We start from the raw sequence: 12,172 nt of genomic DNA on the forward strand, positions 1-12,172 counted from the left end.
ATGATGGTTTTTGGGGTTCCTTAGTGGCTCAGTGGTAAAAAATCTGCCTGCCAGTGCAGCAGACATAGGAGACACAGGTTCGTCCCTGGGTTGGAAAGATCCCCAGGAGAAGGAAACGGCGACCCACTCCAGTATTCTTGCCTGGAAAATTCCATGGGCAGGGGAGCCTGGCAGGCTACAGTCCGTGGGGTCGCAGAGTCGCACATGACTTGAATGACTGAGAACAGCACAGCATGAGCCTTTTATTTTCCAATGTGTTTTCACGTCTATTGTGTCTTTGGATTCTCACCTCAATTTACATGGAGGAAAAGGAGATCCAGAGTGGTTTGCCTGGGTTGGCTAAGGTTCTAGAACTTGTTAGCACCAGACCCAAAATTATATGCTAGATAATATCATGATTCCTACAACAGTGAAACATTTTCATTTCACGTATACCTTCAGAAGTACACTCTGAATTTTAAAAGCGCTAACACATAAGGGGAGCCAACTTAAGCTTATGTAGAACTCTTTCACCTCCCACAGCAAAGTTCACACTTTGTGGTACAGTTTTCTGTCTTTTGTCTCTAATAACCAACTTCTGGCATTGCCGCATCCTCAAGTATCATGTAAGTCGTCCAATCAAGAGTTCATTATGCACACTCTAGGAGTGTTAATTCTAAGACCAAGCCACTCTGGATGAATAACATCCCTTGAACATTTATCATTCATATATGGTACTTATGTAATTTGTAAAGTAAATAGAACTTTCAGGTGTTCAGGATGGTAAATATTTTGTTGTCGGTGGATGGAGTATAAAACTTGGGTAGTGATGGGGAGAGGAGAACCGTCTAGTTGTGTCTTTTTATTTTAAAGCTGAGGAATTCAAGGCCCAGGGAAGTGAAGTGACTCTATCCAGACTTGTGCTATTTAACACCAGACTCAGGTCCTCTACATTTCAGCCTGGTACCTGTTCACCATGGTGTCATGCCAGTAACGGGAGCCTGACTGCCCAGCCTCATAGAGGGTGATAGAAGCCTTCCCACTGAGACCCCTGCCTCTCACAGTGGCCATGTGTATAGATAAAACCATGGCATAATTATAGTTGTTTTTTTTTTTTTTAAAGCATGGGACTTAAGCAATTTATTATCAAAGTATTTAAATTACTTATAGATGCATCAGTGTTCTTCTTGTTCGACTCCTCTGTATTGAGCCTTGTTTAATAATTTGTAAATTCACTAGAAGTTAGGATCACACTCTATTTGCTTTATTGGTAAGGCTCCTGAAACCACAAGTATTGCATATTTAAAATAATGATAGCAAATATGTAATGAGAGCTTCCCCTATACAAGCATTTTGATTACATTTTCCCATTTAATTCTGTCAAATACCTATGAAGCTGCTCCTCTTATGATCTAATTTTATAGACAAGGAAACTGAAACCCCTCTCCCCCAAATGGTGAAGTTGTGATCTGCTCACATGGTCTGATTCTCAAACCTGCATTTTCAAAATTGCTGTTTAGCCAAGTCAGTCATATTTCAAAAAGAAATTCAGGAACTTCTCATGCTGTTTGATTTCTTTGATAACTACAAAATGAACTGCAAGTTAAAAATATAATTTGCTTAACATTCTCAGCTAAGAACTTCTGGATTTGGTAACCAGGGAATGTCAGGGTGGATGCCCTCCTGAATTCATTTAAGAGGGCTTTCCATGGGTGTTGACTACCCACAAACACCTTTTAGAAGGACTTTTGGGGATGAAACTTCTCTGGAAAGTTCTGTACCACTAAACAAATGTCTAAGCACACATAAGGAGGAGTTTGTATAAGAATCTGTTTTATAAAGCAAAGTAGAGGATTAAAGTGTGGCTTTTTCCATCACAGCAGAGGTGCTGGGCTCAGCCACTGGGAATGGCCTGAGAACAAGTCCACATAGAAGAAATCTGAACTGAGCAGAGAGATGGCAGGAAAAAAAAGAGATTTCTTTTATAATGTTTTAAAAATATTCCTTCTATTTATTTGACTGCGTTGGATCTTAGCTGTGGTATGTGGAATCTAGTTCCCTGACTAGGGATCAAACCCAGGCCCCCTGCATTGGGAGCACAGAGTCTTAGCCACTGGGCCACCAAGGAAGTCCTGAGAACCTCTTTTTATAATCTTGACACTTGTTTTAGAAGACAATGAAGACATTGAGTTAAAAAGATAAGCAGTGTGGAAATAATTATTAAACTAGTTAAAGCCCAATTTATGTTTTCAGCTGTTTCTAAATTAGGAATAGAGTAGTAAAGTCCCGTATATTTTTTCCTGCTTTATTCATTCTCTAGGTGTCATCACCCAAATTTTACCTGCCCATTGGTGAAGATTCAGCGGGAGTCATCACAGCCCAGGCAGGCTGCCCAACTCAGGTGAGAATATTGGAATAATTAGCTTTTGATTTTGAAACCACACCAATTTAATAAGGAAGAACCCACAGAGAGCTGACGCAACCTCCCGGTGTCCCTTTCACAGCTCCATTTTCCCTGGGCTTACCACCAGCCCTTTTAATAAACATGAGCTTTGAAAAAAAAAGCTACATAAAATTTTATACTTCTCAAATTCTGGTTTTCTTTTTAAGTTGCAAACTCAAGCCTGATTGTACTGTACTGCAACCAAAAGACCCCCTCAGGCAAGAAACACATTATGGGAAGCTATTTATAAGGTTTAAATTATCCATATTAACATACTTAAGATTCACCAGTGTGGTTTCTAGATGCCAGATTCAATCCAAAGTGATGTCTCAGCATCGGTTAGATAGTTGACTACGTAGACTTTCTCCGGAGAAAAATGCAGAGCGAAACCACAGGGCTTGAAGACCCCTGGAGGAGTTAACTAATCTATCCTCCTGCCTCTGGCAGGACCAAAAGCAAAACCCATTTAGGTATCAGCACAGGCCTATATGCCTGTTTTGTTTGCAAAACTTGATTGGTTCCATCTCTTTCCATTTTTAAAGTGAAAGCTGTAGGCAAAATACAATAGAAAAAAATTATTTAGTATATATAGACATGCATATATACAGACAACCCTTGATCATTAAGTATTTATTGGAATTCTCCTGTATTAAAAGGACAGCATTAGGCCCAGAGAGTTAACCCAGTGTAGGTAAAAATACAGCGTTCACTCTCAGAAGCTTACAATTTGGTTAGGAAGACATAATATACATCATGACAGTGCTGGATCATGTTGACATAAGTATTAGAGACCAGCACAGACAATTCTAACCACATTTACTTGAACTTCAAGTTCCTTTATACTTTTATGTCCTGGGAATTCATTCATAGCATTTTGAAATTACAAAAACCTGACTTTAAGGAGGTTGAAGACATCCAATTTTTCTATCCTGAATTTTCGCCCAGAAATGTATCTATTCCCTCTCTTTCCAACCCACAGCTGGAAATCAGCAGTGTCACCAACTGGACTGGTGTGAGAGAACCAACGATGCAGGACCAACATTTCCATGCAAGGTTTTGGTTCCTGGCATTCCCCTGGGCTAAGGGGAGGATTTTCAACTGGACAGAAATGGTTAATGGCTCCCTCACTCCTGTCTTCCCTCAAGTGGGATCAGTAGCCTCCTACCTGGGTCAGAAGTGTGGAATTAAACAGACAGCTGGGTAAAAAATCCACTTTCCGTTACTTCATGCACTCATTCCTTGGGTTGTTCTAGGCTAGACTTGGGAGCTACAGAGATACTCGGCTCTGATTTGTGAAGAGTGCACAGTAGATATATAATCATGACGTGGTGGCAAAGGTCAGTAATAGAAGCAGGTACCCGGTGTATTGTGGGAGCCAGGAGGGAAAGGGATTATATCAGCATGAGGTCTGCAGACTGTTTCATAAATTATGCCACATTTAAACTGAGTTTTAGAGAATAGCAGATTTCATTAGCTGAAGAAGGTGCAAGAATCATTCTAGGCAGAGGGAACACTCTGTGTGCAGAGTAGTGATCCTGGAACATGGTGTGGGCCAGAGAATGACGACAAGAAGAGGCCCTGCACAGAGCGGTGAGGGGTGGAGGCTGGAACTGCAGTTTGGTGACCATGTTATAAAGGGCCTTTAGAAAGCTTGTTTTGGGAGTTTGGATCTGATCCAGAGAGAAGGATGCGGACAAGGAGTGGAAGCAGTTAAAGCTCTTAGACAAGAAAGAACAGGTCTGAGTTCTTGCTTTAGGAAGATCATTCCAGCAGCCAGTGAGTGCAGGGAATATTGAGGTGGAAAGTAGCCCCGAAGAGTGAGACTGGCTTGGAGACCACATGGAAGTAGTCCAGGTGAGAGGAGATGAGGGCTAAGTCAAGGTGGAGAGGGAGAGAACGGCCTAAGGAGATGGGGGGCATCATCAGAGATGACAGGATTTAGAGACTGGATCTTGTAGGCAAAGGAGAGAAAATTCCAGGAAAGTGCTCAGTTTCTCTCTGCTGCTGCTCCTGCTAAGTCCCTTCAGTCGTGTCCGACTCTGTGCGACCCCATAGACGGCAGCCCACCAGGCTCCGCCATCCCTGGGATCCTCCAGGCAAGAGTATTGGAGTGGGTTGCCATTGCCTTCTCCAAGTTTCTCTCTAGATAAATGGAAATAAATGTGAGAAGAGGAGAAAGTCTGGAAGGGGTGAGTGTAGAACCAATGTAGACGTGTTTTTGTAATGATATTTGTGGGGCAAGTTGTTGGCAATGTTTAGTTCAGTTGAAAATATAAGATTACAGAGCTGAGGACTGACAGAGGTGGGACATGACAGTTAAACTCTCCATGGGTGACTGAGTGGGGATTGTATTTTTGGGAATTGCTGCCATTCCTGCAGGTATCTCCCTGTCTACATCCCCAGAGATGGTTGTGGGCTCATTAGTCTAAGTCTCACCATGGTTCACATGGGTCATCCCTTCTCCAGGATTTTTTTTTTAAACCGAGATGCCCCTTTATCACAGGGGAGACTGGGATCTGGGAGCAATGAGAAATTTTCTTTCAGGCGTCTGTTTAATCTGAAAAATGTATTAAAGTCTGAATTCTACCACATAAAACATCCATGTTTGTTCTGATATAAATTATATTTTAAATTATTTATTAGTTAAATTATGGGTGTTAGCTGCCCCTGTCCCATACCCAAATCTCTGTGTATCCTGGGAGATGTGCCATGGTTATCCTGTGGCCTCAGGCTGCCCTCGCATGTGACCATCCATATCCTTGGTTTGTCAAGCATACATCTCACCGAGATCTGACCATGACTGTGGTCAGCCTTCTGTTCAGAACGAGTCCCCTGGTTTCCACATGCTCGAGTATTAGGTTATGATATTTCAGAATTCTGGAGCATACCTTCAGGCAAGGTGTGAACAGATACCAACTTCATAGCAAGAAAAAACTCAGAGCTAGTCCTTTTTCCTTTTCTTTTCTTCCTTTAAAATTTTTTAAATTTTGCGTTTTTATTGGACTATAGTTGATTTACAATATTATGTTAGTTTCAGGTGTACAGCAAACTGACTCAGTCATATACATAAATATATTTACTCCTTTTGGGTTCTTCTCCTATATAGGTCATTTTAGAATACTGAGCAGTGTTCCCTACACGATACAGCAGTCCTTATTAGATTATATATTTGCCCTTTAAAAAAAATTACAAAGATAGGACACAAAGGTAAAAGATAAACAGTACATAAGCACATTAACTATCAACTATATGTTTCTACTTTCCTCCTAGTACCTGCCCCCACCCCCACCCCTACTCCTCAGGGGTGACCTAGCTGAGTAGGTGGGTTGTTATGTTTATTGCCTTGCTACTCAGAGTAAACAGCACTCAGCAGCACTAGCCTCCCCTGAAAGCTTGTTAGAGTTTCAGGCCCCACCCTGGCCTCCTGTGTCAGAATCTACATTTTAAGATCCCCAGGTGATTCCTATGCACCTTCAAGTTTGAGGAGTGAGCTTTTTGTGGACCAAGGAGAAGGGAAAGTTTATTTCCTTTCCTTTCATCTAGGAAGGTCTGGAATTTGAATCTCCAGATGCTATTGCAGGAGGAGTTCAACCTGCTGTGGAGCATCATCTCTACTCTATATGGGACTGGTCCCCTCCTGGGGACTTAAGGGGTCACCAGCCAACCTCACTGTTGAAAGACCCCATCCATTCCTTCAGCTCAGACTTCCAGGAAAACAAAACAAAACCAAAAAGAACAATCCCCAAGCTGTGTTTCCTGGTGAATGCCTATGGCTGTTCACACCCTTTTGAACAGAACCGTCTCTCCTGGTGTTTCTTGGAAACCGCTGGGAAAGGAGGAAGAGTAGCTTCTCGTGACAGATCACCTAGTTCATGGGTGCCATCGTGGCTGCTGGGGAGCTTATGGTGAGGTTGCTGGTGGAGGTGTTTCTCTGGAGCCCTGTGTGAGGAGATTCAAGCATAGATGTTACAGAGAAGACACCCAAGTTCACTACAGAATTTTACAGACTAGACACCGTCCTTCTGAGGAGAGAACTTAGTTTGTATACTGTGGTACTGCTGGCTCGGATTAAGGGCACCTGGGTTGTAAAGAGTCGAGTCAGTCCCTCAGGTCTCCTACATGGTGTGGCCGCTTCTGCTGCTTGCTGTGGTGTTGGGTCTTGGGATCAAGCACAACAGTCCGCCTTTCCCCGTTGTGTGGTGTGATGGCTAAGCTGAAATATACTGGGTGATCTAAAACGATTGTACAGGGGAAGCCATGATCATAGCCACCATGGCTTGGTCCTCTGGAGATGGAGAAGGCATAAGAGAAGGGATCTGGCAGTAGGGAAACATGTGTGAGATGGCTAAGAGGATGACGGACGCTTTTATTCACTCATTCAACATGTAAACTGAGAACAGAACAGGGCAGTCTTTTCCAATATTTTCAGGCTTGTGTTTTATTTTGATGTATCTGAAATGTCCTTTTTTTTTTTTTTTTCCGCTGCCAGGGTTATAAGATATTCCTTATTCCCTCTGCCTCGCCTCGACCATCTCCATTAAAAGTCAGTGTCTTCTGTCTGTCTTCATCAGGTAAGATAGGTTTTTTTTTTTTTTTGGACTTTAGTTTCTGTGCTATGAAAATGATGGTTGTGTTTTCATTTTTAAACTATAAAAACGTAAAACTGAATGCATTTTCTCAAATTACTTATGGTCTTCTGTTCCACCTGGGGGGTTTGATCTGCCTCTTTAGGGATTTCTCTCGCCTCAGAGAGAATCACTATGCTAGGAATTGAGTGCAGGTGAACTTCTAAAAATAATTATCTTGTAAAGATCATGCCAGAGATCTCAGAAAAAAACCAAGTGGGCAGCTTCTTCCCATAGATAAAGAAGATAAGATACAGGAGAGGGCACACCATAAGGTTTGGATTATAATTGGCCTTTCTCAAATATGCTTTCCTCCACCTCCCTTCAGATATGATTCTGGGAAGGCACTTTAGCTGTTTTTAAGTTATAATTTTAGCTGTGCTTGCCAACATCTCAGATCTAAAAGATAAGGAACCAACTTATTTTTCCCATTGGAAGTTAGTTTTAAAAGCCCTGGGAGAGGCCTTCTCAGACAGAAAAATTCCTACTGAAGGGTGAGTGATTGATTGAGGTCTTTCTTAAAGTAAATTCTGATATAGGAGGAGGCAAAGAGTATGGGAGTTTGTGTGTCTGAAGAAATAAAATGGAAAAGGCACAGAAAGAGACACAGAATGTGGAAGACAGATGTGGCCAGGGCAGCAGTGACTATAGGAGTTTTAGTGTCTTGATGTCTCTAATAACACCTTTCATGCATATATAGTAGTGAAGGGCCAACATGGTGTTTCTACTCAGTATCCCAGGATAGCATCTGACAGATAGCAGATGTTCAGTTAATGTTGAATGAATCAGTCCATTCTTAAAAATATTACTTGGTAACTTCTTTAACTCTTTTTACCTGTCATAAGGGAAATAATATTGGTGAGCGGGATGGCTTGTAATGTCCCAGGGGCTTCACTGATGTACAGAGTTCATCTGGGTATCTTAAGAGAACTTTACAGAAAAAGATAATTTTCACAAAATATCTGTAAGATGCATGGAACGAGTCCTAGCTTTGCTACTACTACCCTTGTGAATTTCTCCATGCCTCAGCTCTTCATCCCTAAAGAAAGTAGCAATGAGTATTTCAGAGTTGTCATCAAGATTGACATGGGTAGGGTATGAGGCATATTGATGGCCACTATGTCAATGTAACCTCAGATATGCAGATGGCACCACCCTTATGGCAGAAAGTGAAGAGGAAATAAAGAGCCTCTTGATGAAAGTGAAAGAGGAGAGTGAAAAAGTTGGCTTAAAGCCCAACATTCAGAAAACGAAGATCATGGCATCTGGTGGGCATGGGAAATAGATGGGGAAACAGTGGAACCAGTGGCTGACTTTATTTTTTGGGGGGCTCCAAAATCACTGCAGATGGTGACTGCAGCCATGAAATTAAAAGACACTTACTGCTTGGAAGGAAAGTTATGACCAACCTAGATAGTATATTCAGAAGCATATTACCTTGCCAACAAAGGTCCGTCTAGTCAAGGCTATGTTTTTTCCAGTAGTCAGGTATGGATGTGAGAGTTGGACTGTGAAGAAAGCTGAGTGCCAAAGAATTGATGCTTTTGAACTGTGGTGTTGGAGAAGACTCTTAAGAGTCCCTTGGACTGCAAGGAGATCCAATGAGTCCATCCTAAAGGAGATCAGTCCTGGGTGTTCAATGGAAGGACTGATGCTGAAGCTGAAACTCCAATACTTTGGCTACCTCATGTGAAGAGTTGACTCATTGGAAAAGACCCTGATGCTGGGAGGGATTGGGGGCAGGAGGAGAAGGGGACGACAGAGGATGAGATGGCTGGATGGCATCACCGACTTGATGGACATGAGTTTGGGTGAACTCCCGGAGTTGGTGATGGACAGGGAGGCCTGGCATGCTGCGATTCATGGGGTTGCAAAGAGTAGGACACAACTGAGTGACTGAACTGAACTGAACTGATGTCAATGTTAAAAAAATATCTTTACCCCAAAGTGATTCATGATAAGTGTACAATTAAAGTGGGGATCTGAGTTCCCTACCAGTTTAAATTCCTTTGGAGTAATGACTTTTAGGATTGTGGGTTCTTGGGAAAGTGGTATATTTCAGAAGCATGGAGTTGTCCTTGGTGGAGACATTGCCTGGTTCTCAGCAGGAAGAGAGTGTTGGTTTTTGATCAATGTGTTTATAAATGTTACTCAAACCAAGGGTGTAACTCAGAGGCACTAGAACCTCCTTAGAGATGATCCTTGGATTTAAGGCCGATGATATAGTGGTGGTTTCAGGAGCCATGGACTCTTTTAAAGCTTGACCTGGTAATTATAAAACTGAGTATTCAAATGCATTTGGACCATAGGCTTATTAGGGGCAAGAGATTGTGACTTTTTCTTGGTACCTGCACAGCTTCTAGCCAAAGCCTTCTAGTAGCCTCTAAATATTTGCCGAGTAAATTAATGAATGCCCAAAAGAAGGCCAACCAGAGAAACGAGCTAGAAAGGTTGAGATTGCAGACAGGGACCTAACATAGAGGGAGGGTGGCTAGTGATGGATGGAGGCAAAGTTGGCAGGTCAAATACAAGCAGCAATGTAAAAGATAGGCCAAACTCAGGCCATTTCCTGCAGAGGTTTTTGGGTTGGTGTTCCCCTAAATTTCACATTTTATAGGGCAACTGTAGGTTTTCTTGGAGGGCCTCCCCACAGGTAGCTTTGTCCTGGCCTCAGAGCATCCTGGGTCACTATGGGAAGTTGACTTGAGTCATCTTTGGTGCCAAGATTTCTTAGTCTGACTTGCATGACACCTACTTCCTGTTAGAATGGGGATGGAAGACCTTGGCTGCCTGGGATACAATCATGTGGTATGAGTCACCTCTGGGCTATAGTCCATTGTTTCTTTCTGCGATAGTGTGGAACTATTGCAGAATACTTTTGATCACGTCCTTAACAGTGGTTCTTCTTAAGGTCTATCTGTCGGCACTGGAAGCAAGCCCTTGTGACTCAGCCTCACAGGTCCAGGAGAAAGATGTGATGAGAAAAACAGCTTGTTTTCCAGAGTTGCCATGTAGACATTTTATAGTCTGATAACCCTCCTCACACCCAGAGCCTGGACATTTTGATAAGGCCTTGCCATCAGTTCCTGCTTTGCTTTTCCTAGGGCCCCTTTAAAAATAACGACCTACAGTAAAGCCCACAAAAGTTAGTGACCTCCGCCCCAACGGTACCCGTTGTCTCCTCCCTCAAGACCTGGCATGGTGGAGGCCTGCCTTTCCCCTGACTCACTGTGCCCTCTGGCATCTAGGATCTTGTGATTCGACTTCCTTTGTGTGGATGTATTGACATTGTGCCCTTAAAACGACCCCACGTGTGGTTTCACTTCCCCAAAGTGGGAGCTGGATGCTGAGGGAGCTGTCTGCCTCCCCCTTGTGAACAATGTGTGCTCCCTCCCTCGGTAGGTCACAATCCACATATTCTTAATTCAATACCCCTGCTCCAGCTCCTCAGCACAAGAGGTGAGCACGGACTCTGAAGCATTTATTTATCCTTAAGGACTTCTTCTTATGTACAACATGTACCCTCCATGTACTCACCAAATGAATCCAACAATATTCGATGTAAATCCAGACAAAACATTTCATAGGCTAGGGGTTCAAAATTATCATTATTACCATCATTGCCACCACCATTCCCATCATATCATTAAAGCTTCCTTTGAGAATCTAATAAAAATTATAGGCTTTCTTCACCAGAAAAATGTACCACACACCTGCACCCCAAATCCTGCGTGCTATTCATATTATAGGAGATTCACAAAATGCCGGAAACCCTGCCAGAACTTCCATGTTAAGGAACCCTGCTTTGGGCTGAAGTGGTCAGTTCTGGTCTTTGTCCTCAGACCCCCATCAGCAAGAAGACCGTTGATTAACACAAGAATGGTGTAATGTTCAGAGGCAGAGTGGCCAGGAAGAGGTGCTTGCTGAGTTGAAGTCCATCCTGATTCATTACTTTAGACCATCTCGGAGGTGTCACTTACATTAGTATGAAGTACAAATTATTATTTTCAATGAAGGTGGAAGTAGCTCAAAACCTTTAGAAGGTAATACTTATGAATATGTAATAAAAAGTTAGTCTGGGTTTATTGAAGTAGCAGATACTTCCAATGAATATTAATAAGGGAACTGAGACAAGAAGAGATAGTGGGTTATAATGTCAATGCACCGAAATTGAGAAAGATAAATTTTAACAAAAATGATTAAAATAATTGATGCTAATATAATTTTTATATGTTCCAAATTTTTAAGGAATAAGAAATTGCTTTGGAATTCAAGGTCAGCAGATTACATGTTTAAATGCCAGCTCAGCTACAACTGTGCCATTACTAACTTTCACTACATATTGAAAAATCTATGTGGGGTGTATTTCGATTTCCCGATTTTGCTCTTTTTAAGAGAGAAAAGTTAAAAGGTGAATCCATCACCAGGCTGGTATTTAAGCTCATAATCAAGATAACCAGAATAACATTTAAGATACAAGCTGCTGAAAATAATTGATTATCTCATGTACAGTCAATCTCATTAACATATGGCAAAGATTACAGCATAAATATGAGAGTCAGCATAAATCCATTTGCTTGAAAGTACTAAAGATGATATTGGCAGGTACCAAACAGATGTCTTCTTAACAAGGCCTGGGAATGATTTCCTCCCACTTTCACTGGCTACCTCCTCTTCTGCAAACCCCATCTCTAGTTCCTCTGCTGTGTTGGTCACTCCTCCTTATTATTTAGTGCTCTCCTTTGCCATTTAGAAAGAGAGATGGCCATCACTCACTTGACTACCATGGAAGTCTTTCTGGTGGGGATCTGAGCTCATCTTTTGAGATCTTTACTCATTTTCTGCCACTCTATCATCTTCAGCTGACTTTAAATCTGTGGATTGAGATTAACCATGCTATCTTCTTTTTAAAATTTTTTATTTATTAAATTATTTCTGCACTGGATCTTCATTGCTATGTGCATCTTTCCATAGTTGTGGCAAGCCAAGGCTAATCTAGGTACAGTGCATGGGCTTCTCATTGCATGGCTGGCTTCTCACGTCATGGAGCACAGCCTCTAGGTGTGCAGACTTCAGTAGTTGTGGCTCTTGGTGTCCAGAGCACAGGCTCAGCAGTTGTGGCCCA

The 12,172-nt window shown here is 42.2% G+C and overlaps 1 long non-coding RNA gene across 6 annotated transcripts in view; it reads left to right on the forward strand.

Moving 5' to 3' along the window:
* Positions 1–12,172, forward strand: part of LOC133256207 (uncharacterized) — a 288,817-nt gene that overhangs the window by 12,193 nt on the left and 264,452 nt on the right. For 4 of the 6 annotated variants that reach the window (XR_009739129.1, XR_009739128.1, XR_009739130.1 and 1 more), the window contains exons 2-4: positions 2,300–2,380; positions 3,402–3,475; positions 6,912–6,993. This is a non-coding gene — a long non-coding RNA (uncharacterized LOC133256207). Of the gene's footprint in view, positions 1–2,299; positions 2,381–3,401; positions 3,476–5,149; positions 6,475–6,911; positions 6,994–12,172 lie in introns of those variants that run through there. The other 2 variants (XR_009739127.1, XR_009739126.1) reach the window with 2 other exon arrangements.

This window comes from Bos javanicus, chromosome 10 (genome assembly GCF_032452875.1).
Source record: "Bos javanicus breed banteng chromosome 10, ARS-OSU_banteng_1.0, whole genome shotgun sequence".
Taxonomy (NCBI): Eukaryota; Metazoa; Chordata; class Mammalia; order Artiodactyla; family Bovidae; genus Bos; species Bos javanicus.